General features: G+C 38.5%; 1 non-coding gene across 1 annotated transcript; it reads left to right on the top strand.

The window, feature by feature from the left end:
- The first annotated feature begins 22,681 nt into the window (after positions 1 to 22,681).
- On the top strand, positions 22,682 to 22,788 carry LOC111756396 (U6 spliceosomal RNA). The gene has a single exon (XR_002790880.1). It is a non-coding gene; the product is annotated as a U6 spliceosomal RNA (small nuclear RNA).
- Positions 22,789 to 26,663: the final 3,875 nt, after the last annotated feature.

Raw genomic sequence — 26,663 nt, 5'->3', positions numbered from 1 at the left:
TAATGTGTGTTATGCTTTTAGGAGACTGCAGGGCAGTACGTCTACCATTTTTGGCTAATACGTTACTCCTTGGTGATTATAGTCCTGCGCGAGTCATGACATTTCTGCTTCATCCCTAACATCCAGTTTGTTCATTTCCGTTTATCCATTCTTTTCCCTGCTAGAACTGTTTGTGCCTATTTAGTAACTGCATCAATTTATTGATCATGTGCTGGGTGCTCGGTGCCTTACTTACATTATTTGCAATCCTTGGAGGGAGTCATCTCTTATGGGAAAACACAATGCCAAGCCTTCTAGCAAATCAAATGTGCAGTACCAGAGAAGGGGACTGAACCATATGATTAACAAGAGAACCTCTAGAGCTGGTAAGAGGTTTCTGGAGTAACAGCTTGTCACAGAGATGAAGGCTTGTATGCAGGTGGTTCCTCTGAAGGTGATCTAGGGGCTACAACTGAGGAAGATAGAGGCAGAAGATGGAAAAGGCATCAGAGGTGCTGTAGTGAGAAAGTTTCACTCTGGCTTCTGGGGCTCAGCCTCAAAGGATAAGAAATTTTAATTAATAGGCTTCAAAATGGTCCCAGCTGGAATTGAGGAAAATGGAGGATTTTGCTTGTTTTTTTAGACTCTTGACCCTTAATAACAGTCCTTGGCTGGTAGTTCTGGGTTGAAAAAAAAATTATGTTCTAGAGAAAGCCCCGGTGGGTAAGTAGAAAGATGCATGTACAAAGCTCAGTGATCTGGAAACTGCATTGCAGTTGCTGGTGGACTCAGAAGTGGACCAAGGATATGCTTGCTGGGCACTCAATAGTGTCTATTATAGGGTGCAATCTGGGAGACAGAACTTTGTGTGCACTTTGTCTGGTGAGTTGTGTCAAATGCTTGACATATGTGGATATTCACGGGAAAATAAGTGAAGGGACCAAGAGGAACTTCTGGGGTGATGAGGGGCAAAACAGAGGCAGTTGCACAGCCCCAGTAATTGAATTAGCCAAATCCTGAATGCTGTCCCAGAAACTTCCCCAGGACCAGGACCAGGTCTCAAAGAAACATCTGAGTACATCCACAGCCCTGTGAGCAGGCCAGGTATTTGAAGAGGATGTGGGAGGACAAGACTGGCAGCAACTGCTCCCCTACCAGAGCCTGCCTGCTGATTGAGGCCTGTCAGTATTCTAGGTGCCAACTGCCTTGCTCACCATTCCCAGGTGTTAGCATGCACATGAGGCTGCAGGTAACTATGCAGTTGAGATGAGCCTTTCACAGATGACAAGTTCATGTCAAATGATTGTATTGCACAAGCAAATATTTAGAGTGAACTGCAGTGGAAAAGATGCAATGAGAGCTAGCTAGAGCACTGATTGTGGATATGTTTTTCCTGTTACTGGGATAAGTATTTGCTAATATAGTTTATATGCAATGGAGAGAGGATAAACAATTCCATTTGAATTCTATATGAAAGTGCTAGGGGCTCCAGGAAGACACACTCAGCCCCTCTGGGTTTCATGTATCCCTCAGCTGCCAGAGTCCCAGCAGGGCCCGATGCAGCTGGATGATCAATGCTTGGCCTCTTTGCTTGGCACAGGTGACAGAGACCCAGGTGCGATGCTTCCAGCTTTCCTTGTCTTTTTCAATCATTTCCTTCTCTATCACTCTGCCAGTGTCGGTATCCAAACAAGTAAACAGATATCCAGACACACGGAGAGAGGCTCTGTGGGCTAAATAGGACGTTTTGGGTCACAAGGTAGGAACTTGTGTGTGTTCATACCTTGGCTCTGGAGTCCTCATCCACTGAATAAGAAAAAGAGACTCAAAGATCTCTGTCTCTTTGCTCATGTTAGGAGATGGTGCTTCTCATCCCCCAACCCAATCTGAGACTGAAGTTCTGAGAAAAGGTTTTGTCACTGACTGTAGCAGTTGCTCGTTGCTTTCTCATCCATAAAAAGAGGAAAATAACACCTACTGTTCCTAATTGACAAGGTTTTGGGTGACTACCATGTGAGATATTGGTAAAACTGCTCTATAAGTTACATAGTCATTCATTCATTTATTTATTTACTCATTCATTCACATGATTAACAAACATCTATGTATATGTTGGTTCTTGAAATGTAATACTGAGATGTAGTTCTTACCTTTTTTCTCCCAGTATGGGGGCTACATTCCAGCCCTTTTCATTTTGAGGCAGGGACTTGCTAAATCACTAAGTTGTACAGTTTGGGCTTGAACAAGAATCTTTCCACTTCAGTCTCTCAGAATGGCTGGCCAAGGAACTTTGGGTTTTATGTGAAAGTGTTGCAGCAATTTTAGGTTTACTAGATGCTAAGAAACAGAGCAGCATTTGGCCAAGTGAAAGGAACCAAGCTTCATTACACTAACAGGCTCAGAAGAGTTCAGCACTCCAAACTCTGAGCCCCAAGCCTGGGGTATGAGAGCCTTAAATAGACTCGTGGCAGGAAGAGACAAGCAAGCTAAGTTACAGGGGCAGAACAAAGACAGTCACTCAGAGGTGACAGGTTTACAGCTCTGCACATCTGGATGGCCTTGGCTGGCCAGGAAGTGATATGACAAGATGCGGTGAAGCTGCTTGCTTATTAGGCCAGGGTGCAGCTGGTGTGGAAAAAGGAGGGGCTTTCAGCAGGAGACATCAAGGTTGAAATATTAAGTTTTTCCCCGGGCAACTAAGTACATAATTAAATTACTGTGACTCATCTTAATGAAGACCACAGAAGAGTTGATTACTTTCAATGGCAAGCTGATATATACATCTATGGGGATAGTGATAGGATTTATCTAGTCCACAAACGTTTATAGAAGAATCTTCTAAATGCATGTATGTTTATCTCTTGGTTGAGGCATGAGCTTCCTTGGCTCTTATGTCACCATTTTTTCTCCACCAGGGCAGAACAGATCTGTTGCCCTTTCTTGGGCAAATGTCCCAGAAGGAGTAGAGCCAGCTTCCCTGGTGTCACAGGCTGTTCTTTGTGCACACTGCTGCAAGTGAAGGGGCTGCCAAGCCCAACATGCTTCCTTACACGTGTATGGTTTTCAAAGTTTTGGTATTCCTTGGGAAAAGAGCCCAGAGGCCCCCACTCTTCCTCCTGCTTCTGTTAAATGCAAAACTCCCTTATTACTACCAGTAAATAAGGAGTTGTGCACTGATTGAGCCCTGTGGCCACTACATCCTACCAGATGGCAGGAAGTAAGCCTGTAGGAGATCAGGGGAGTGACTTTAGGAACCAGTGAGCTTGTGGGAAAGGCCAGATTGATAGTGTGACAGACAGTGACACTACCTGCTGATGACTCCTCTAAGCAAGTATAACTTCCTGAAAGAGAGGAATAACCTCCTTTATTTTTTTCTGGTACCAGAGATCGAACTCACAACCTTGAGCTTGCCAGGCAGGTGCTGTTGCGCTAAGCTATATCCCTTCTGCTGTATTTATAGTACTCAATCCGGCCCCCCATCAAGATTCCAAATGCATTCCCGTGCCCTTCATTTTTCAGTGAACTAATGTTCATGCTACTATCTTCCCAGATATCTGGGCTCTATCTCTTCTGTAAATCTTCTGGATGATGAAACTCATGGGAGGTGGAGTTCTTGACTACTAAGCTAAGACTACTCTTGAGGTCTGCAAGCAGACTCTTATTTCCACTAAGTTGTTTGTTACAAATTATTAGTTATTGCTTACCAGGAGTTAGGTCTGTTTGATACTAAATTATTTGTTCTAGTTTTATAATTTAGCACACAGGATTATATAAATCAATGAAATAAGACACAGTTTATGAACTGAGTTGCATTTTTGAGAGCTTTAATGAGAGCAAGAAACTTTTGTTACTTTTTTGTTTAAGGAGAAAAGGAAAGAAAAACAGAAAGAGGGTACAAGTTATACAGAATTTCAGAAAAAATAAACAATAGGAAATCACTAGTTAATAGATTACATATTATTATCAGAAATAGTTGTTCAAGTTACAAAATTAAAGCATATAAAGTGGACTTTCAAACAGTGAGACTGGAAACAGTTTTGTTCAATGACCCAACAAAACTCAGTAATATGGTTATCTATCTTATACACTTAAATATATATGCAGTTATATTCTTTAGAGCACTTTCTTTTCCTTTTTTTTTGTACAATGATAATTATACATTTTGGGTTTTATTATTCCCACAGTTCTTATTACTTTTTTTGAAGAGAGTAAAACCAGATGTGACATAACAGAACAGAGTCAGTCAAATCAAAAGGATGGACACAACAGATAATGTAAAAACAAAATACAAGGTGATCAACAATGGTTACCATACTGCCTCTTGCTATCTGAAAAAGAATTGCCTATATCATCAGTTATAATAAAATTGAACAAAATAGTAAAGAATAAAATCAAAACATTGGAGATATTACAGGACTTTAAAAGAAGATAATAGTCAACCAGAATGGGCGTCATAATGAATCTTACTGTCTTTACAGTTGTTGCCTATACTTTCGAACTTGGTACTATCAATCAAAGCAGAATAGAGGAAAATCAGTCAAAGCAAGATGATGAGGGCTATACAGGGTTTCAAATTAAGTTAATAGGAAATCAAAGTGGGTTACTATAATGTATCCTGCTATTTTTTTATTTTTCCCTTAATTAAAAATATAACAATAAAAAAGTAAATAATTTTTAAAAAGGAGACTGAGATAAAAGAGGGCATAACAACAAAATAGCGCAGGTCAAAGCATAACCATTTAAGCAAAATAGTGTTTCTCCGCAAGATATCCTGACATAAAAGTAGTTACCATAGTGTCTCTTTCCTTGAAATCTTTGAGTATAACTTCATATACTGTAGCACCAAACATATCAAACAATGTAAAACCATTCAAGAGAATGACAGTATTACATGGTATTTAAAATCAACTATCAGAAAATGAACAATGGTTTCTGTATAATCTCCTTGTCTATAAAAGTTTTTGCTTATATTATCACATATAATAAAATCCAATAAGATACAATCTCTTAAGACCGATGGAGACAGAAGAATAAAAGCTTGATGGGACTTCAAAGCAAGATGATACTAAATCAGCACTAACCATTATGATGTCTTGTTTTCTCCAAAATAGCTGTTCCTACCATCCAATCTTCTCTGCCTCATTTCTGTTGGGCTCTTTTTCTGTTGCTTGTTGTCAGTTTGTCTTCTTCATTTTGCTTTCTGCTCCATTCATTGTGGCCTCTCTGCCACTGTTTCTGAAGTCTTGGTATTTTCCTTTTTTAGAATGTCCTGCAGTATTCTCTGTAGAGTTGAATTGGTGGTTGCAAATTCCCCTAGTTCCTCTTTACCCTGGAAGCACCTTGTTTTTCCATCAATTTCTAGGGACAGTTGTGCAGGATATATCAATCTTGGCTGGAGGTTGTTATCTTTAAAACCTTGAATTTGAAATTCAATAACATAGATAACACGCTCTTTCCCCCACGCTCTTCGTGATTTGATGGTTTGTGCCAAGAAGTCTGCTGTAATTCTGATGGGTGTTCCCTTGTAAGTGATCTATTTCTTGTCTCTGACGACTTTTAATATTCTGTTCTTACATTGGATTTCTGGAATTTTAATTATTATATGCCTGGGTGTAGCTCTGTTTGGGTTGCAGGTGACTGGGGTCCTGTATGCCTCATACATCTGAGTATCTTTACCTTTTGCTAAATTAGGGAAATTCTCTTGGATTATTTCTGTGAGTAGCTTTTGTAGTCCATTTGTTTGTGTCCCTGCTTCTTCTTTTACATTCTTAATTCTTAAGTTATAGATCCTCTTATCATCTTCTAGCCTTTGTATTATTGCTGTTTGTTTTCTTGTTATTTTTAAAAAATTTTTCATTTCATGCTCCCATATTACAAATCTGCCCTCTAATTCAGATAATCTATCCTTAGTTTCTTTCAAGCTGTTATGACAGCTTTCAATAGAGTTTTTAGTTTCCTGGTAATCTCTTTGAACCTGCTTCATGTATTCTATGTTTTCTCTATTTTCTCCATCAAACAATTCTCCCCTTTTTTTCTGTTCTTCCATTCCATGATCTGTTTTTTCTTGGGCAGTGCTCAGCATTTCTCTAACTATTCTACTTATATCTTGCTTTATTTCATTAAATACTTCATTTTTAAACTCATCTATGCGGTCCCAGAGATATCGCTTTATGTCTATTGCATATTTTCTGTCTTCATTCTCTTTTGCATTTCCCTTTCCTAGATCAGTGTTCTCAAGATTGGGAACTTAGGACCCTTTCTTATTGCTTCCTCTTCCCATACTTTTTGTTCCTTCCATACAAGCGAATGTAGGAGGCCCAATTTTTTCTCTTTTTCGGTTACAGTATGTTTGAATCCACCGGCTAGGTGTTCCTGCCCACTGCAGTGTACTAGGGAGATAGACCTGGGCAGCCTCTGCTGGGCCCACCCCTACAGTTCAACCTACCAAAGGCTTCACTGCTAGGGTGCACCTCCAGGAGCTGGGACCTGGTTTGGGCAAGCCTACTGGGTCTTAATCAGTGGCGTCATGCAGGCCAGGCACTCCCCACCAATCCCGCTTGAGAGGGGAATATGCGATTAATGTCACTGCAGTGCCCTGTTCTGGCAAGTCTGCCCGGTCCCAGTATGTCCTTTGCTGGAGCCTCCTACTGTATGAAAGGGTCCCCGTTCTGCTCACTCACCACAAGTTGATGTAGGGCTCCCCGCTAGTCCTGCTCTCAACTCAGTTTGCAGATTCCAGTTCTCAGAGCTTTCGCGTGTCTCTCTCCCTCCCCTGCAGATTTGGACACAGCAGCAGCAGGAAGTTCTAATTGTGGCTTCCAGTGGCGTGGGTTCTAGCTTCCATCCTGAGATTTTATCTATTCCTGTTATAGCACCAGGATTGGATTTCCATTGGTTTCTCTTAGCTTAGTTCATTCTTGGGTTGGCAGGGTGTATCTCCCCTTGCTTAGGACTCCTTGTACGGCACCATTCCTGGATTTTAAGCAGGGTATCTCAGAGAGCTTCCATAGCTGCTGCTATCTATCCACCATGTTCTTCTGGAAGTCTTGAGAGCAAGAAACTTACAAAATTGCTATTAAAGATGTAGGTGAAACAATGATATAATGAGAGTTGCATATGCAACTTTTTATCAAATCTCAATGTCTGGCACTTTTTTTTGTGATTACATGCAGGATGAAAAATGAAATGTTTATTCTAGGAGACCACATGCCCAGCCCAAATCTGAGTTAATAGGACTTTAAGAGAGATTTAGAGAAGTGTTATTGCAGGCAAATAGTCTATGTAAAGGCACTTTTCTCCCTATGATTTTCTGACTTGCTCCCCCAATTTTTTTATTAACTAATAAATTATTGGTGCACATATCCTCAAATAAGAGTACTCTTACTCTACAGCTACCTTTCTGAGATATTTTCTCCCACCTAAGTCCTGTACAGCCTTTGTTAATCCACTGGATTATTAATCATTTACTTACTTATTCCACAGTTTGCTGTTTTTAGAGGTCCTCTGGACACTGAGGAAACAGTAACAGACCAGGAAGATAGGACCCTGCCTTCAGGGATTTACAGTCTAGTCAGGTTGATGGCTTAGCACACTAAGTGAGACCAGTGGGAAAACAGAAGAGGGAGGAGTTTAAAATATGAATTTTGAGATGGCAAAGGTAACAGGAGCAAATGCAGAGGTGCTGACATAAAGGAATGTGATGGCTGTGATTATGATGCTCTGGACACTCACTTGTAAATCAGCATTCATTGTCTCTTGTTTCTTCTCCTGATCCCCCAACCCCAGATACATTTTTATTTCAGCCCTGTCCTCATCTGTGTTTTGCTACACTAGACAATTCATCATGCTTCTGGAGCTTGGTTTCCCATCTGCTATTGTTTAAATGCTTGTGTCCCTCCAAAATCCATGCTGAACTTTAATGCCCAGTGCAAAAGTATTAAGAGGTCTGCTCTTGAGATTTCCCATCATGGTTGACTAGAGGCAGAGGTATGTGAGGAAAGCACAGAGGAGGCACCATGAAGTGCAGGTACAAAGGAATGAGGGGGAGCAAACAAACCCAGACATGAAGAGCCACTCTGAAGTAGACTTGTCAGATTGTATCCAGTGTTAGCAAGATTTAGAGAAGAAAGTGGTGCCTCTGGACTATAGCACTCTTTACATCATGTCTTAGGAGTGGATCTAACATCTTGAGGGAAGGAGCTACATTGTAGCAATGGCCAGATCCCTGTGATTATCTCCTACCTATTCTCCTGACCCTCTGGAAGAGAGAATCCAGCTAGCAAAATATTCACAGATTAGGGTATCAGAGAAAGAGTTCCAGACTCAACTGGAGGACAGAGACTGAGCTAGCACTGTCAGGCCCTTGGACAACTAAAGAACAAGGGCACAGCACTGATTAGGGCCTTGGAATTAGCCACAAGGCCAACTGTGCCTCAGGGAGTCACAGGCTGCAATCTGCAACACAGGGGAGAAAGAGTAATTTCAGCAGCACACTGTAAAAGCACTCTTTCATTGTTCTCCCAAACACTGGGGAGTTCTGTGCCCTCCATTTGGTGCCCACAACTGATCGCTCTGGTCCCCAGCCAAAGGCTGCTAACAGCCACAAGCCCTAGGCACTACAGAGTTCATGGGCCAGAAAATGACATTTTGAGGAGTGTGAGGAGGAGTATCGGAGCTCAGCCAGACAGTGTGAAAAGTTGCACTCAACATGAATTTATAGAAGAGAGCAAAAAGGCACCTGGACTATCCAGGACGGAAGGTAGCAGAGATCAACAAAGCCTCTTTGAAAATCAGTGAAGGAACGAGAACTGGCACAATTACAACTGTACCTGCCCCCCCCCAAGGGAAACTGTCCCATGATGAGATAAAAGCAACAACCTATGGCTAGCTACTCTTGCAGGAGTGACACTGAAACCAAGCAGGGTGCTGCCTGCAAAGGGGAGGTGGGTTTTGAGGTCCGCCTGGAGTCCCAAGCCCCTTCACGTACTGATAGGCAAGAGAGAAAATCATAGGAGGGGACCCAGGCTCAGTGAGTTGCAGGGGCAGTGTGTGAAGTGATAAGCTGGTAGGAGAAAAGTCACCTTGTGGACTCAGTGGTACTCTATAGAATGAGGATGTGCAGGAAAAACCCAGACCCAGCAGTCCTCCTAGATACCCTGCAAGTCAAAGTTTCTCGCTGTGTGAACATTAGAAGGAGAATACACCGGTTGAATTCATATTGCAACATAAATAGAACTAAGAACACTCTAATGTTGCTTTTGTAGCTGGGTGAATCCAGTGGATTCACTATTGACTTGAACAAGAACTTTAGTGAAGAGCTATTGCCAGTACTTTTCAAACTCTTTAATGTAATTGAAAGGGAAGGCGCACTGCCAAATTCATTCCCTGATGATCATTACTCATACCAAAACTGGATAAAAACTTAAAAGAAGAAAACTACAGACCAGTATCCTTAATGGGCATAGAAGTAAAAATTCTCAACAAAGTAGTTGTTTCAACAGTCACTGAAAAGATCACACATTAATACCAAGTTGGTTTCATTCCAGGGATACAAGGATGGTTTAACGTACATAAATTAGTAAATGTAATATCACACAAGCAGAAATAAGGCTAAAAATCATAACAGTCATCTCAATAGATGCAGAAAGAGCCTTTGACAAAATCCAATATCCACTCATGATAAAAATTGGACCTTACTTTAAACTAATAAAAACCACTATGACTTACTCACTGCTAACATCATCCCACCACTCCTGTTCAATAGAGTACTTAAAACATTAGCTACAGCAACTAAGTGAGAGGAAAACAAAACAAAACAAAACAAAAGGAATGTGAATAGGAAAGGAATAAATCAAATTATTATTACATAGAGGATCCCAAAAACTTTACCAGAAGGCTTAGGATTAATAAGCAAATAAGCAAAGTATCAGGATACAAAATAAACACATAGAAATTCATAGCATTCCTATAGACCAATAAATAAAAGAAATGCTAAGCACTCCTCAAGAAGACACAGATGGAAGAATGGAGGAACACAGAAAAAGGAGGGAAACCTTCTATGAAGAATGTAAAAAAATCTAGAATACATGAAACAGATTCAAAGAGATTACCAGGAAATTAAAAACTCCATTGAAAGCTGGCAAAAATGCTTGAAAGAAACTAAAGATAGACTATCAAACCTTGAAGACAAGTTTGCAATGTGTGACTGTGAAAAAAAGATCTCTTAAAAATAACAAGGAACCAGGAAGTAACAATACAAAGACCAGAAGATGACAAGAGGATCTATAACTCAAGAATAAAAAATGTGAGTGAAGAAACAGGGGTAAACACAAATGAAATACTAAGGCTATTCACAAAAATAATTATGGAAAACTTCCCAAGCATAGGAAAAGGAAATGATATTCAGATATATGAGGCATACAGACCTCCAGCCAGCTACAACTAAAACAGATCTACACTCAGACATATAATAATCAAGATCCCAGAAATTCATCACAATAACAGCATATTAAAAGCTGTCAGAGAAAAGAAACAGATCATCTATAAAGGAAAACCCATCAAATCACTGTAGACTTCTCATCACAAACCATCAAATCAAGAAGACCTTGGAGTGAAGTATTCCAAGCCCTGAAAGAAAATAGCCTCCAACCCAGATTGTACCCTGAAAAACTATGTCTAAAAATTAATGCTTCTATGACAAAGAGGACCTGGGAGAGTTCATGACCACCAAACCAACCCTACAAAAAATACTGAAGGACATTCTAGAGAGAGAGAGAGAGAAAAAAAAAACCACCAGGGTTTCAGGAACAGTGGCAGAAAGGCTTCATTGAACAGTGCAGACAGTGGAATGAAGGAGAAAAGTAGACAACCAACAGCAGAAAAATAGCATAGCAGAGATGAGGTAGAGAAGGTTGGCTATAATCTCTAATATAGATGGCCTTGATACACTAACAAAAAGCAAAAAGCAAAAATCAGGAGATAGGGTCCATCAAGATGCTCTGTATATGAAATATAATCAACCTGAAAAAGGGTTTAATGGACTGAAAGTCAAAGATGAGAAAATAATGCTCTATGGACAGGGAGTCAGAGAGAAATAGGGGCAGCTCGTCGAGCAGTTGCAGATAGGTTGGCACGACACGACACTTTTGTGCAGTGGAGAACTACTTAGCTATAGTGAAGGAAAACCTGGAGGCTTTTGCAGGTAAAGGAATACAACTTAAGATCAGGCTCAGGGGTAAAAATGTTCAGAACCACTTAGGTAAATAGCGAGTTGCCCCCCTAATCTAAAAACTAAAGGAGTTAGTGGAACCCAAAATGTGCAATGCATCCTGTGAAAGTGATAGGGGAGGAATTGTCTAATAAAGGAAGGCAGAGGACATTGTTAATATTGCATCATGATTTAAAACCCATATTATTCTCATCAATCTGTTTGGTTTGGTTATGTTCCAGTCTATCTACTTGTACTAGATTTGAAGACACAGATAGCTATTCTAAAAATAGCAGGATATACTACAGTAACCATATTTAATTGCCTATTACCCTGTATTACCTACACTGTCTTATTATGCCTGATCTTATTTAAATCTGGTTTGTTAATCACTGTATTATTTTGACTGATTTAATCGAATCTGTTATGTTTGATAGTATCAAGTCTGAGAGTATAGGCAACTACTCTGAAGACTACAAGATTCACTAGGATACCCATTCTGGTTTGACTATTACCTGCTTTTGAAGTCCTATAATGTGTCCAATGTTTTGTTTTTATTGATATTGTTATGTACTGTTATGTTCAATTTTACTATTCCTGATGATTTAGACAGTTCTATTGAAGATAACAAGAGACATCATAGTAACCATTGTAGATCACTTTATATTGTAGTTTTAATCTCATGCTATGTCCATCCTTTTGTTTCAAATGACCCTGTTTTGTTTTCTTTCTCATCTGGTTTTGTTCTTTTCAAAACAAAAAATATAACTTGTTACTATTACTAAATAATAACTTAATTATCACTACTTCCACCACCAACTTCCTAAGGCAGAAAATTTTTGGGTTTTGAATAACATAACTTTGTAGTCATGGTCATAACTAACTGTGAACATGAAGGAGGCCCTTTGGTTATAGAGGTGGCCTGGCCTGTACCTGAGGTAGAGGAAGCCATGAGGTGGTAATGATGCCAATCCCAACCTTTTCTGCCAAGAAACCTGAAGGGACACAGTTGGACACAGAAGGTGCAGCTATTACGATTTAGATATAACATGTGCTCCCCAAATCCTCATATATGTGAAAAGTAGTTGGACGATGGGGTACTATACTCATCAGTGAATTTATCCATCGATAATTTCAGTAGCTGAATGTGATGCTAGGAGCCAGTTCTTGGTGGGAAGTGGACCACTGGGGCTGGGGCCTGAAAAAGTGTGTTCATGTCTCCAGGTCCTCTTCTCTTGGTTCCTGGCCGCCATCATGCAATCAAGACCTTCTACCGTGCCATTTCTGAGTTGGATGAGCAGATCATGGACTGAATTCACTGAAACTATCAGCCAAAATAAATCTTTCCTCCTTTAAATTGTGGGTGTTTGATATGTCTCAGTGACAAGAAAATGATTGACAGAGAAGTTCATAGCTAAGCACAGAGAAGCTGGTGACAGAGCAATGAGGCTGACACAGGAGCGAGTGGTGAGATGGGGCCAGAGTAAACAGAAACGGAGTTGAGGGAAGGGAGGGAGCTAAGAAGAGTGGTGTGCCTTGAGTGGCCGTGGCTGAGGTTGTTCCCTCTGTTTCCCTGTTTCCCACACACAGGTGAGATAATATCTGAGCTCTTTGCAACTTATTTTACTAACACTTTCGTAGTGCCAAACACAGTTAAGCATTTTATACTCTTATGTCAACCAGTAATGGCGAGCTTTTAAACATTTTCAGCGATTGAAACAGCTGCTGCAGCACGTGTGCCATGGGTTTGCCACCACTGACATAGACACTCTGACTCTCCACACTTTAAAGGAATAGAAGGAGGATAGAGGAGTGGGTCAGATACACAGCAGTAATTGGCAGAGCCTGAATTCAAACCCTGGTTGCTGGGTCAGAGCCCAGGCACTCAGCTCTTACAACACAAGGCAGCAAGCAAATTTTGGGCACCTACCAAATGCCAAACCTCGTGATAGGTACCTACTTTTAATTTTATTTTATTATATTCATGCTATTTCATTTATTCTTACCAATCTGTGAAGCAGATATCACAATACCTATTCTAAAGATGAGAAAACAGAGGCTTAAACAAGGGAAATACAATGTCCAACAGCTGGCAAGCCCGTCTGGAGTGGTAAAGAAATACCTCTCAGCAATTCCCTTCTGAGTGATGGAGGCAGCTGAGCCCCCAGTTTTTGCATCTGCCATTCACAGTGACAACCTGTGCACTATCTGTCATTTTAAGAACTGTGAAATATGAGACAAGCCTCCATATGTTAATAATTCACAGAATTTCTAGAGGCCACAGCTAAAGTAGGGCTCAGGGGAAGAGAGGTGAGAGCACAAAGAATACAGCTTGTGTTAATTTGAAATGAGCTACTTTTCTCACATCTTTTTTTCAACCTTCTGTTTAATTGCTTTATAAAGATAAACAAAGCCAGGGAATATTACATTTTTTAGGCTCCAATGGAGTTTAGATTGGTGATTCTTTTGTCTGTGCTGCCCAAGATGGTGACAACTATTTTGTTTACGGTAGATTTGTTATCTGAGATTTTCTTCTTTTATAGTTGCATTCTTTTATTATTAGTGTAAAATAAAATGATATGCAAGTAGTACACTAGCCCTAAGCCAACAAGAATATGCATAAAACATAAGTATATAATCTGCAAGTAGGAAAATAAACCTCTAGGGGAATTAGCTTTGTCTGAAACCATCTGCTTAAACTACCTATAACTTTGTTGTATCATTTATAAATAGGAAATAAGAAATTGAGTAAAAAACATCAAGGTTTTGGGAAAATCCAATAAGACAACAATATTCCCTGTTAGTATGAGGCTTTTGTGTATTCCGATTTACCTCCCATATTCTTTCACTGGCTTTGGGCAGTGAAGGGCTTTATACTTATGTTACATGTAAATGAAAAGCCCTTGGTATTTAGGTGAATGGGTCATTGCTATCCAGTTAGTACATGGTAGTATCAGGACTTCAGACAACTCCCTGCCTAGCATCAGTAGTGTTAAAATTATTTAAATGACAGTATTGCACTCAGAAGGGATCACCTAGTTGATCTTTTTCTCCTGACTAGTTTTCTGATATGCAGTTAATATAGATTTGTTGTTTTAAATTGCAACAAGGGAAACAAAAGTCTAATTTCACTGTGACAATATAAATGCTGTTAACAGTTTGCTGTGTGTTCTCCCAGATATTTTTCTATAGCATCACCACAATTAGCAATCATATGGAAAGTCACACTCTGAGCCCATGGTAGCTGCAAAATACTTTCACATAAATAATCTCAAGGCACACATATTTGCCATAATTTGCTTTTCCTGTGATTAGTGGAAACGTTGAGCTTTTATCTTTGATAAAGTAAAGATCCACCCTTTGAGACTTGTATCTGCTTGTAAGCATTTTGACAGAACTGACTGTTTCCTCCAGATTGGGGATTTGACTGCTCTCCCCTCCATTGCACAGATGAACTGTTTGACAGAGCTCATTGGTTATTTTGACATTTTATAGACAGCTTCAGCCACTCCAGATAGAAGGAAGTAAGCCATCTACCAAAAATTTGACAACAGCTGGTATCCACAAACTTATAAGCCATTAATTTGCAAAACCTTGAATGACTCGAATTGAACTGAGAAGTTGCATATTCTGTATGTACAATGGAGTCATGGGATGTTAGCACTAGGAGGGACCTCAGAAATCAACTGGTATACCATTTATTTTACAGTGAAGAAAATCGAGCTCTAAACCTGGAAAGAGCATTAATTTGTATTTGTAGTTTCATTTGATTGGAAAAAATGTTTTCGTGGAAGGAGACTATTAGACAAGAGAAAGAGAATAAGTAGTTCCGTACAGGGGGATGGACATAAGGGAAAATAGTGGGGAATGGATATGTCATGTTCATGAATGAAAATACCACAGTAAAACACATTTTATAATATTAATATGCATTAGTTATATGTTTGTGGATACCATATATATGGATAAAATTTTTAAAAATTTCTTAACACCAATTATATTCTTGTGAAATATTTGGCTTAGACCTGTTTCTAGTCTTCAAAGATTTGACCATCAGTGATTCACTGTTTGATACATCATGAAGCATGAAGTGAACATTTTCATGAGATAAGAGAAGTTGTGTTGTTTGGGCTGCTATAGCAAAATTATCATAGACTGGGTGGCTTTGGCGATCACAACATTAGTATGTTCAGGGTCTGACAAGGGCCTGCTTCCTCCTTCACGGATGGCAGTGTTCTCACTACAGCCTCCTACAGTAGAAAGTGCTGAGGGAATTTTATGTGGTTTCTTTTGATAACAGCATTGAACTCACTCGTGAGGGCTCTGTCTTCATGACCCAATCAGCTCCTGAAACCCCACTTCCAAAGAGCCTCACCTTGGGGATCAGGTTGCAGCATGTGGTTTCACAGGGGGTGGGGTGGGAGGAGCATAGCTATTTTTTAGTTTATAGAAGAGGTAAAGCCCTACGGTTTTCATAGCCTTGAAGTACACATGGGTGTGAAAGGATCAGTTCATCACTGCCTCCCTGGTAGAACTTTCTGCAGCTCCCGTTACTCACAGAACTTTTTCTCTGCGAACCCTCCTTTGTCTGGCTTCATCTAGAGCCCTTGAGATCTCTACTTGATGTCGCAGTCACTCCCCTCATTAGACTGTAATATTTCGGCCAGCAAAGCCTATGTTATGCTAATATTTTTATTTCTAGAACCCAGCACTTGGGTTGAATGAAAACTCAGCTAGTGAGTAAGTTTTGCTTTCTTAAGACAGATTGTGCTTTTTGTTACATGGCTTCTAAAATACACATTTCTAGAGTGTTGTATTAAATTTGCGCTCAGATTTGGGGGTACAAATTTAGTATAATTTCTAAAAATATAGGCATTGGCCTCTATATTATTTTCTCCTTTCAGGTCTCCTTTCATGTTCATCCACTGATATTTTGCAGTGTTGTTGATGTCATTACAAGATTAAAGCTGGTACTCTTCTGTGTGGAAGGCCTATAATTTGCTTTATCCCCATTTTGATCATTACTAAAACTTTTGTCAAGTCGCTGCAGGGCACATTTATGCTGTCTTATATCCACACATTCTCATCTTTCATTCCTGGACTGGAAGCTAACATGGCAGATTCTCCTCCTGTTCCCAGCTCCCCGGTAGGAACACGGCCGAGGATGGGCTAACCAGATGCTTCAGTTTGGGGCTGTGACTCTGAAGCCAGTTAAAGAAAGAAGCTATGGAGATCTGAATTTGGAGAGGTGGGGACAGGAGTACCAGGGGTAGGTAGTGGTAATATGCCCGCATGCCAGCATTAGTACCAGGGTGTAGCAACAGTGGTTCTCAAAGCCTGACTGGGAGCGATTTGGCCATCATTCTGGCTGCTCAGCTTTCTTTGGTTCTGTTTCCTGATCGTTGTTGCTTAACTTACGATCAGGTCTACGAGTTGGCCCACATTCTTCTGAATTTCATTTCTGCTTAAATTAACCCAGATTGCTTTCTTTTGAACTAAGAATTTTGATCTATTTTGCAATGAAATGGCAATACCTGTGTTTGGAATCATTTGTCATTTTTGATAGCTGATTTTAGGCTTCAGATTATATTCTTCTTGTCTTTTATAACTTCTCTTAGTGGAGAAAGTTTAGTTTTGTGGGAAGATAAATTGTTCTGGATTCCATTTCAGCCCTGATAATTACCATCAAAATAAGTTTTGAGACCTGAGTTAACTTCTCTGAACCTCCCTTTTCTCATCTACAAAGTATAAATTATTATGGGCTGTTTTGTGTCCCTGCCCAAATACAAGTACAGAAGTCCTGAACTCCAGTACCTCAGATGTGACTGTATTTAGAGATAAGGTCTTTACAGTAATAATTAAAATAAAATGTCACTGGGGTGGGCCCTAACCAATGTGATTGATGTCCTTATTAGAAGAGGAAATTTGAGAACAGACTAATACTGTGACTGTGAGGACACAGAAAAAGTTGGTCACCTCTCAGGGGAGGAGAAAGTAATCAACCCGCTGATAACTGGATCTTAAACTTCTAGTTTCTTGGAGAACACTAAGGCACTGATTAAGCCACTAATTCGTGGTACATTGTTTCAGCCTTAACAAACTAATACAGGGACAGTAAGATCACTGCACAGGAAGCTACAAAGATTCAGAGATAATGTATGTAAAACACAGGAAACCTAAATAATGTTCACTATCATCTCCTTTTCCCCTCAGTTTTCTGTATTGTTAACCTCTTTTATTTCTCCCAATTTTAAAATATGTTTTTAAAAACAGGGACATTTTGAGTTAAGAAAATTTTAAATATTTTTTATTTTTAAAGATCTGAATCTTTTCTCTAAGTAAAACAAATAAGACAAAAGTGTGATTTACTTTGAAATATGTAAAACAAAACAGAGTCTTAAAGAAAGATTACAAGCATTCTGAAGACTTTTTTTTTTGTCATCTAATGGCCTGTTAACGCCTTCCCTGTATTTCCTTCTATTTCTAAATGGAAAATATGCTTTTCTTAATGAGTCTCAACTGCAGTGAACATCACTCAGTGAAGATGAATTATTAAGATATCTGGATTCATTGACAAGAGGGAGTTTACCGATAGTGAAATTCATCAAAATCTTGCACTATTATTTTAAGTGCAGTAGCTCTGTATCATTGACTATGTGTTTCTTAAGACATGAAAATTTATAGAATTTATTTTTAATAATCATCTGTATTAATGTGTATTAATCATCATCGTTATTTCTTGAGAATAATACTGGGGTCAGTATGAAAAACATTTTTTTTTTTTTTGAGACAAGCTCTCACTATGTAGTTCAGGTTGGCCTTGAAATCACTTACATAACCCAAACTGGCCTCGAACTCATGGTGATTCTCTTGCCTCAGCCTCCTGAGTGCTGGTATTATAGTTGTGTGCTACCAAGCCCATATGTTGCTTTTATTTTTATTTTTGGTATCAGGGATCAAACTCATGACCTCAGACTTCCAGGCAGGTGCATGTGCTACAGAGCTAAATCCCTAGGCCCACATCTGTTGCTTTTAATTCTTTTCATGAACTATACATACTTTCCAATCATGTACCTTTGTTTCTTTTATTTAAAATATATGCTTTATTTCTAATGAAAAATTTTCAGACTCAAGATTTTTTTTAAAATCTAAGAATCACACACATCTCTGAGTCACACAGATCTTGTTAGATGACTAAAGATTTTGATCACTTCAGATATTAATTCTAATTAGCTCAAAATTAAATTATTTGTTTGGTTTTTCATATTAAAAACGTGAACAAAAATGTGATCAAAGAAGAGAATTTTATTATCTGTGGCTGCATAGCAAATTATTATAAAACTTATCTTACATCAACACACATTTATTATGTCACAGTGTCTGTGGTCCGTTGGTAACTTAGGATTCTTATGAGTGTGTGGTCAAGGTTTTGGCTGAAGGTACATTTTTTTCTTTTTCTCTTTTTTTTGAGACATAATCTCACTATGTAATCCAGGCTGGTCTTGAACTTGCCACAATCCTCCTGTCTTACCTTCCAACAGATGTATACTACCAGGCCCATCTGAAGCCTGAACCATTTGAGGATTCTCTGGAAACACACTCATGAGGCCATTGGCAACATCTTGTTATTCATTGGCTGTTGAATCAGGGGCTTCCCTTCCTTATTGGCTAGTGGCTGGAGGCCTCCTGTAATTCCTTATCATGGGCCATTTTTCATAGAGGAATCACTATGTGACAGGTGGAGAGAAAGGGAGGAGGAAAAGCATGGAGGAAGGAAAGAGGGGAGAAGAGGAAGTGAGAGGAGCAAGAGTGGAGAGACAAAGAGGAGAGAGACAATGAATGGGAGGGAAAGTAGGAAGTTAGGCTCAAAAATGTAACCTAAATTTGAAACAAATCTCCATCACTTTTGCTATAGTTTACAGTTTACAAACAAGTCAGAGGTTCAACCCACACTGATGGGTAGAAGTTATATACAAGGGCGTGAACTCCAGCCTGTGGGACTAACTGGACCCCACTATTTAAAACTGCCAATCAGAGAGGCTATGATAAATATTTGTGCCTAAAGTGAAACAACATTAAGTGATTTGCTCAAGCAAAAATAAGCCTTGAGTCTGCAAGAGATGATGATCACAAGACTTGGAAAGATCTGTAATATTTTAAAGCTAAGTACAAATCATCTGTTCATTAATCTGAGTCTTCTTAACAGAATTCTGCTACATAATATAAATACTAATATTTAATGCCAAGCACCATATATATTTTGCATATAATATTTAATTCTGAAACTGTGTAGTAGATTCCCTAGGTTTCTGATAAAGAAGAAGAAAGAGTTAAAGACACATAATACGGTGGGGACAGGGTCAAATCCAGTTCTGGCTGACTTCAGAGTCTACACTTTTATTCATCCCATTCTGCTACTTTTGAAGGCTATATTTGAGACTGTACACTCATAAAATAATTTTGAGAGACTTGCTTTAAAAATCACAATTTTGACATAAAAGGCTAATCATTAACCAAATAGCATTAACTTAAAATTTATGATTAATAAATTAAAAGAATCTATGATGGATTGGGTCAGTTAGTATTTCCATTTCTCTTGAGATCAGAACTGAAAGATCCAGAAGCACTTGTTATTTGATTATGAGCACTTCAGCCAAAAGGTGAAACTGAGTCATGATTGAACATGTCATCTTAAAGATCAGAGGAGAAAAAGCCAGAGGAGAGAGGTTACACCAAAAAGTGAATCAACTCACAGAATTGAGAAGCAAAGGGGTTCTTTTTTTTTTTTTTAAAGACAACATCTCACTATGCAGTTCAGGCTGGCCTTGAACTCACTTTGTAGCTCAGTATGCCTTGAACTTGCAGCGATCCTCCTGCCTCAGCCTCCTGAGTGCTTGGATGACAGGTGTGTACCACCATGCCTGGTGGGCAAAGGAGTTCTTGACAGACATGTTCTGCAGATTCCTTACAGTCAGTAAAACAGAAGAGGGACTACAGAAGCTGCTCAAAATATGTAATGCTGGTTGATAAATAATAAATGGCATTACAAATCAGTGATTAATGTAGAAACTATTCAGAAAATGACAGAATTCTTTACTCTTATTTTTCTCTTAGAATTATTTCTTAGTTCCTTTTTCCTTTGCAAAAAATCATATTTATACCAATATTATTTGAGTAGATTAAAAACTAATTGGAAAAAACTTTAAAAAATAAATGATATATATTTAATTAGTTTGATATATTAAATATATATATTGATCAATTTTTGAAAATATATCATATACCATAAAATATATCATATACCATATACCATTTTTATATTGGTCAATATAAAAATTTTAAAAATTTATTAATGAAACAGGAGAAAAATAATGATTTTTCTCTTAGAGAATTCCTACTGATTAATATAGAAGTAATAAGGGAAATGGAAAATTACTATTAGAATAGCACAGCGTTGGCTGCAGACACTATTCATAAGTAGGTGCTAAACAAATGGCTGAAAATTTAAGGAGAAACAATATATTTGCATAATCTCAAAGTATCTCCCTAAATACTTATTAGTTATAAAGATAAAATTGTAATTTTACAGTGTAGAAACCTAGCTGCCACCGTCTCAGTCAAATGATCAAGTTTAATGTCACCAGTAATGTTTTGAGATTAGGGACCCACTGACAGAAATACACTAGAAAGGATGCGTCACCTCTGTGATGGTCTTCTTTTTAATGTATAACTACAATATAATCCTAAAAAATATCAAAAAATTCTAAATTGAGGAATGCCCTGCAAAGTAACTGGCCAGTGCTCTGAAGTCTCAATATTATGAAAAGATAGGGAGTTTGAGGCACTGTAACAACTTGAAGATAAGATGCCATATAAGGAGACATGATGACTAAATGCTATAAGAGATCCTTGTGAGATCTTGGAACAGAAAAGTGACGTAAGTCGAACAGTGTTGCAATCTGAATAATGTCTAAAGTTTAATAATTTTAACACTTGTGCTTTAATAGTTTAATAGTTTTGATACTTGTGCTTTGGTTATATAATTATTAACATTAGGACAAACTAGAGAATTCTGATGGATATTGTAACCGTTCTATAATTATGAAATTATCTCATCAAAGAAAAAAAGATATTACTTGAGTTCTGCTTTTCTCCATAACAGAGAAACTGGTATTGGCTAGCCCTCAAACCACAAACAACCATAAAACTGAACAAAATACTATACAGGGACATCAATTTCAAACATTGGACAATTGACTATGAAGTCAATTTCTTCTTTAATACATAAGGGAAAGAATTACATAGGGTGTGACCTCTTGTCTCATGGGTTATCTCTCTGGGCTGGTGTTCTGACTGTAGATTCATGCGATCCAATAGAGACATAACCGGGATGACAGAGATCAGACTTTGAGGCACCAGAAATAGCTGAATTCTCTGGGCCTGAGCACGAGACAGGAGGGAACAGAGCAGAGGTAGGAGTCCAGAAATCTGTAGATGAATCGGTCTGAGTCCTTCACGTAGGCTTAAACTGAGCCTATGCAGAATGAGAATATAAAAACTTGACAAAGGAGTTGCTATAGAGTTGAGACTGGAACAAAATATTAAAGGTCAAGCATGATTAGGAGCCATTAGCTACTGACTATTGCTTCCACAGGAAGGAAATCTTATAGTTATTCTGAGGATGTGAGAATCCAGAAAGACACATTTTAGGAGTAAGGTCTAGTTTACACTCAACATAACAAAGCCTAAATTAGAGTCATGACAAGAACCACGGGGAAGACAGAATTTGGAGGCTGGGTCCTACTAAGTTAAAAGAGCTTACAAACCTTAAGCTTTCCTCAGATATTCACTAGTCAAACATAAATGAAGCCTATGCAATTTCAAGGTGATTGATCAGTAGTCACACTACTGTACAAAAGAAAAATCTGCACTATTCATAGGAAGATACAGAATTAAGAACTTCTATAAAGTATAACTGTTGGGAGCCGTGGCACTGTCAAGTCATCAGACGCGGTGATTGCGAGGCCTGTGGGAAAGTACAAAAGCCTGGGCTAGATTACCCCTCTCATCGAGCCCGCCTGTGTGGCACCTGTTTCTTATCACCCCACTAAGTTCCCGCCTCACAGGGTAGTCTGCCTAGCTATTAATCCTATATATAGCCAGTGCCTCCACCCCCGAGAGAGAGAGAGACTGAAGCACAAAAGGAGCCGCGGGGAGCGGACCGGTAGAGGCTTCGGGGCAGACTGAAGCACGGAAGGAGCCGCGGAGAGCGGACCGGTAGAGGCTTCGGGGCAGACTGTATAAGGAGAGAATAAAGAAAAGCCTGACCACCGCCAGACCTTGTCGTGTGTCTTTCCTGCCGGCCGGGAGCGGACATCGACATATAACAAAGCTTTTAATATAAAAATTAAATATTATAAAAAACTTCCAGGCAAATGTGATTTATAGGGAAGTCAGTAAAAGATGGTCCTGATGTTGGATTTAGCAGACAAAGTCGTGCTCCCTTCGGCAGCACGTATACTAAAATTGGAACGATACAGAGAAGATTAGCATGGCCCCTGTGCAAGGATGACATGCAAATTCGTGAAGCATCCCATATTTTTAGCAAAGTCTTTAAAAACAGTTATTATAAATGTGTTAAAATAGTTAAAGAAAAATGTAGTATTTTTTCCATAAAACACAAAAGACCTTAGACATAGTAAATACTCTACCACTGAGCTATCCTCAGCCTCCAGTATAATTGTAATAAGTGAGATGATAGGTATTCTCACTAAAGAAATTGTAGGTATAAAAAAGAATCATACAGAAATTTTAGAATGAAAAAATACAATGTATTAAGAAGACAGAATACCAAATCATAAGAGACTTAACTAATGGAGAAAGCATAGACTTAAATTTGCATAGCAGTAATTTACAACTTAGCTATTCTAATTTATTTATTTACCTATATCCACCCATCCATTCATTTATCCATCCAATATATTAGAGAAAGTTTTGTATCTATATGTACCTACAAATAGCTCTTATAGTGAAAGTGACTGGAAACAATCTAAATTAAAAAGAAGAGGCCTAAATAAATATTGATCTAAAAAGAACTGCATATATATGTAAAAATATAGATGGATCTCAAACAAAAAATACTGAGTGGTAAACTATAGAATGATAAATACAGAATGCCATTTATATGCATTAAAATATGATAGCTCTTGATATGTTTATGAATTCATATATAAGTAGTAGTTGGACCTGTATGAAGTTGTTTTTGCATTTCAGAAATGGGGAATATAGGCTAATTTGTAAAATTATACTTATTAGTAGAAGTATTAGTAGTAAACTGGATGAATTAATGACATACTCAGCATAATAATTTTCTTTGAGGGGAAAGAACAGAAAGTAATGAATATGACTAGGGGAATAAATATTAATTTATTTGCAATGTTTTTATTTAAAAATTAAGGCATTTGTTAATTTGACATATACATAGGTGTTTGTCTTATTACTATTTGAAATTTCTTTTTCATGTTTTTATACGAAAACATAAAAAAAGCCATGGGGAGGATAAGCTATTTATAGGGAGCAGGGAGAGAGTAGGCTGGGAAGGAGCTCTGATAAAGCCAGTATCTATGGGGAGCAGGATGATTGATGCTAAGGAGGAAAAAGTGCAGGGCACAGATGTTTATTGAAGGCTTTACTTGTGCAAGGGACACTGCGTTCATTACTTGGTGCTCCAATAATCCTGAGAGGCCTTAGACATGAAGAAATAGAGGCTTACAGTGGTGAATTAAATAGCTCTTGAAACTCAGAAGTACTATGTGATAGAGCCTGGATTTGAATCCATGTCAGCTCCTCAGTTTTTTCCATTGATGAGCTTTCTTGATTTCCATTAGCATCTATATTAGGGTTCTCTGGAGAAACAAAATATATCTGAAGAGATTTAGTCATTTTCTTTTTTAAAAAATTTATACTATTTACTTAGGAAAAAATAAAAAAAAATTCCAAAACAAAATTTTGTACATACATTAATGCTTAAATGATGTCCTGATTTAAACTGTAGCATGACCCAGGTACAGAATATTCCTATTATCTGGCCCATATGGGAACAGTGCTTTCTGTCCAAGTTAGCCATTTTCTTGTCAATGGGACAAAATATCTGACAAATGCAACTTAGGGAGAGATTTATTTTGGCTTATGGTTCAGCTTGTTTCAAAGCAGAAATGGCATAGCAGGCGCATTGTAGAGGAAAGTTGCTCAAGTCATGGTGGTCAGGAAGCAGGGAGAGAAAGGAGGATCTGGGAAGGAGATATACTCTTCCAGGTCATACCCTCGGTGATCTGCTTCTTTATAACAGACTTCACTTCCCAACTGCACACCCAGCTCTGAACTCCATGGATAATTCCACTGATAAATCCTGGGCCCCAAGATTCAATCACCATCCTAAAGCCCCTCCTCGGAATGAGGGTTTGGGGTGACATTCTAGACCTAAACTAGCACAGATTTATTATGAGGAATTGGCTCACAGGACTATGAGTGCTAAGAATTCCCAGGATCTGATGCCTACAGGTTGAAGACTTAGGAAAGTGGATGGTACAATTCAATCTAAGTTTGAGGGCAAGTAGGCTTAAAAAGGGGTATCTTCTTCTTCTTCTTTTTTTTTTTTTTCCTATTCAGGTTAGCTTATACTCATTTACCTTGGTGAAGGCTGTGCACTTTTCTGAGTCTATTGATTCAAATGCTAATACCATCTAGAAAAACTCCCAGAAACACTGGGAAATAATGTTTGATCCCTGTGACAGGGACACTCTGTGACATTGTCAAATTAACTGTGACCCATAAAGTTAACCATTACAGCATTCCAATGTTCCATAATCCCTCACCCTATTTTATTTTTCTCAACAACATTTGTTAACAACTGATATTTGGTTCTTTGTTTTCTGTGCATCCTTCTCTCTTATACCAGCCTCCCAAAGGCAAGGGTTTTGGATGTTGTGTTCATTGCCATGTTCTCAATGTGTACAGAAGTGCAGGGCACTCAGTAAACATGAGTTAACTGAATACATCTTTTAGGTTTTTAAAACATTTGTGGTTACTGAACACTGACATGTTTTAAAACTTGCCTTTATTTCATGGTAAGAGAAGAAGTCAACTTTCATTTCTTCTGGAGAATACAGTTTGTAGCTTATATAGCTGCATCTGTTGCAGAGATCTTTAAATAAATTTGGAACAACTTGTTTTTTTATTAAAGTTTCTTAGGCTCATTTTTCAGGTCACTGTGTTTTAGAAAACCAGGACCCAGAGTCAGAGAGACCTGAGTTGAAGCCCCAATTTTGTCTCTTACTAATTCTGAAACCTCTAAGTAAGGTCACAAGTCTTTTCTAAATAACAGCATCTCATTTACAGAATGCTGATTATCACACAGATCTACAAGTATTTTAAGACTGCAAGGTAATTTCTAAACTATAAGGCGGTATTCACCTGTGAGGGACAAAAAGCCCTTTGAGAGGAACTTTTGCCAAGAGCCCAGGCTGTTAATTCTGTATGTGAAAGATTTGTCTTTTTTATCTTCTTTGTATGACCTACCAAGAATAGAAATCATCTAATAAAGGCAGCTGAATGACTGATATTAGGAAATCACAGGAGTTGATAAAAGAACAATTGAGTATTCTCTGAGAATATGGCATCTCATTTGAAATTCTAAGTGAGCTGAGCTGGGAACACATAATTCTTCAAGGATATGAAGTTTAATTGGTTTGTCTGAGGTGACTAGAACTATAAGGAGGAAAATCAAAGGCAAATTGAAAAAGTTTAAGGGTCATTCTATGATTTAAATGATTTAGACAAAACATATAATTTAGTAATTTAGCAACTGCCTGCTTATTTTTTCTTCTCCATTCTCCTACCCAACATTTTAAAATCTGTTCTTTAGGGGCCACCTTAGTCACTTTCTCATTACTGCAACAAAATACCTGACACAACTGGAAGGTTTATTTTGTCTCACAGTTACAGTCCTGGTTGGCTGGATTTAAGGCCTAAATAGTACAGTGGGAGGGTTGGATGAGGAAAGCTGCTCACAAGATGGCAGCCAGGAAGCAGATAGAGAAAGGGGAAGGGAGGGGAGGAAGGAGATAAACCCTTCTGGGTAATACCCTCATCTTCCAATCAGAACCCTCCTGCCAACAGCATGCTCAGCTGTGAGCTCACTTGCATGAATCCACTAGTGTGCACAGTGCTCCATGATCTAATCATCTCCCAAAAGCCCCACTTTTGAACACATGAAGTTTGGGGGGGACATTCCAGTCTAAACCACAACAGGGACAGATAGAAAACTAAGAAGAAGATGTTAACAAGTGCCTTTTAAAGAAATAAATATGTCTTTGGAATGTCATGTGTAAATGATTTTGTAAAGGTGGTATAATCTAAGTCATATTTAAATACATTTAGAGGGATGACTGTAGCAAATTAAAATAAAACATTTGTATAA

This window comes from Cavia porcellus, unplaced genomic scaffold (genome assembly GCF_034190915.1).
Source record: "Cavia porcellus strain 051 isolate PalLab524CR breed Dunkin Hartley unplaced genomic scaffold, mCavPor4.1 scaffold_9, whole genome shotgun sequence".
In the NCBI taxonomy this organism is placed as follows: domain Eukaryota; kingdom Metazoa; phylum Chordata; class Mammalia; order Rodentia; family Caviidae; genus Cavia; species Cavia porcellus.
This window is presented reverse-complemented; position numbering and strand designations above follow the sequence as displayed.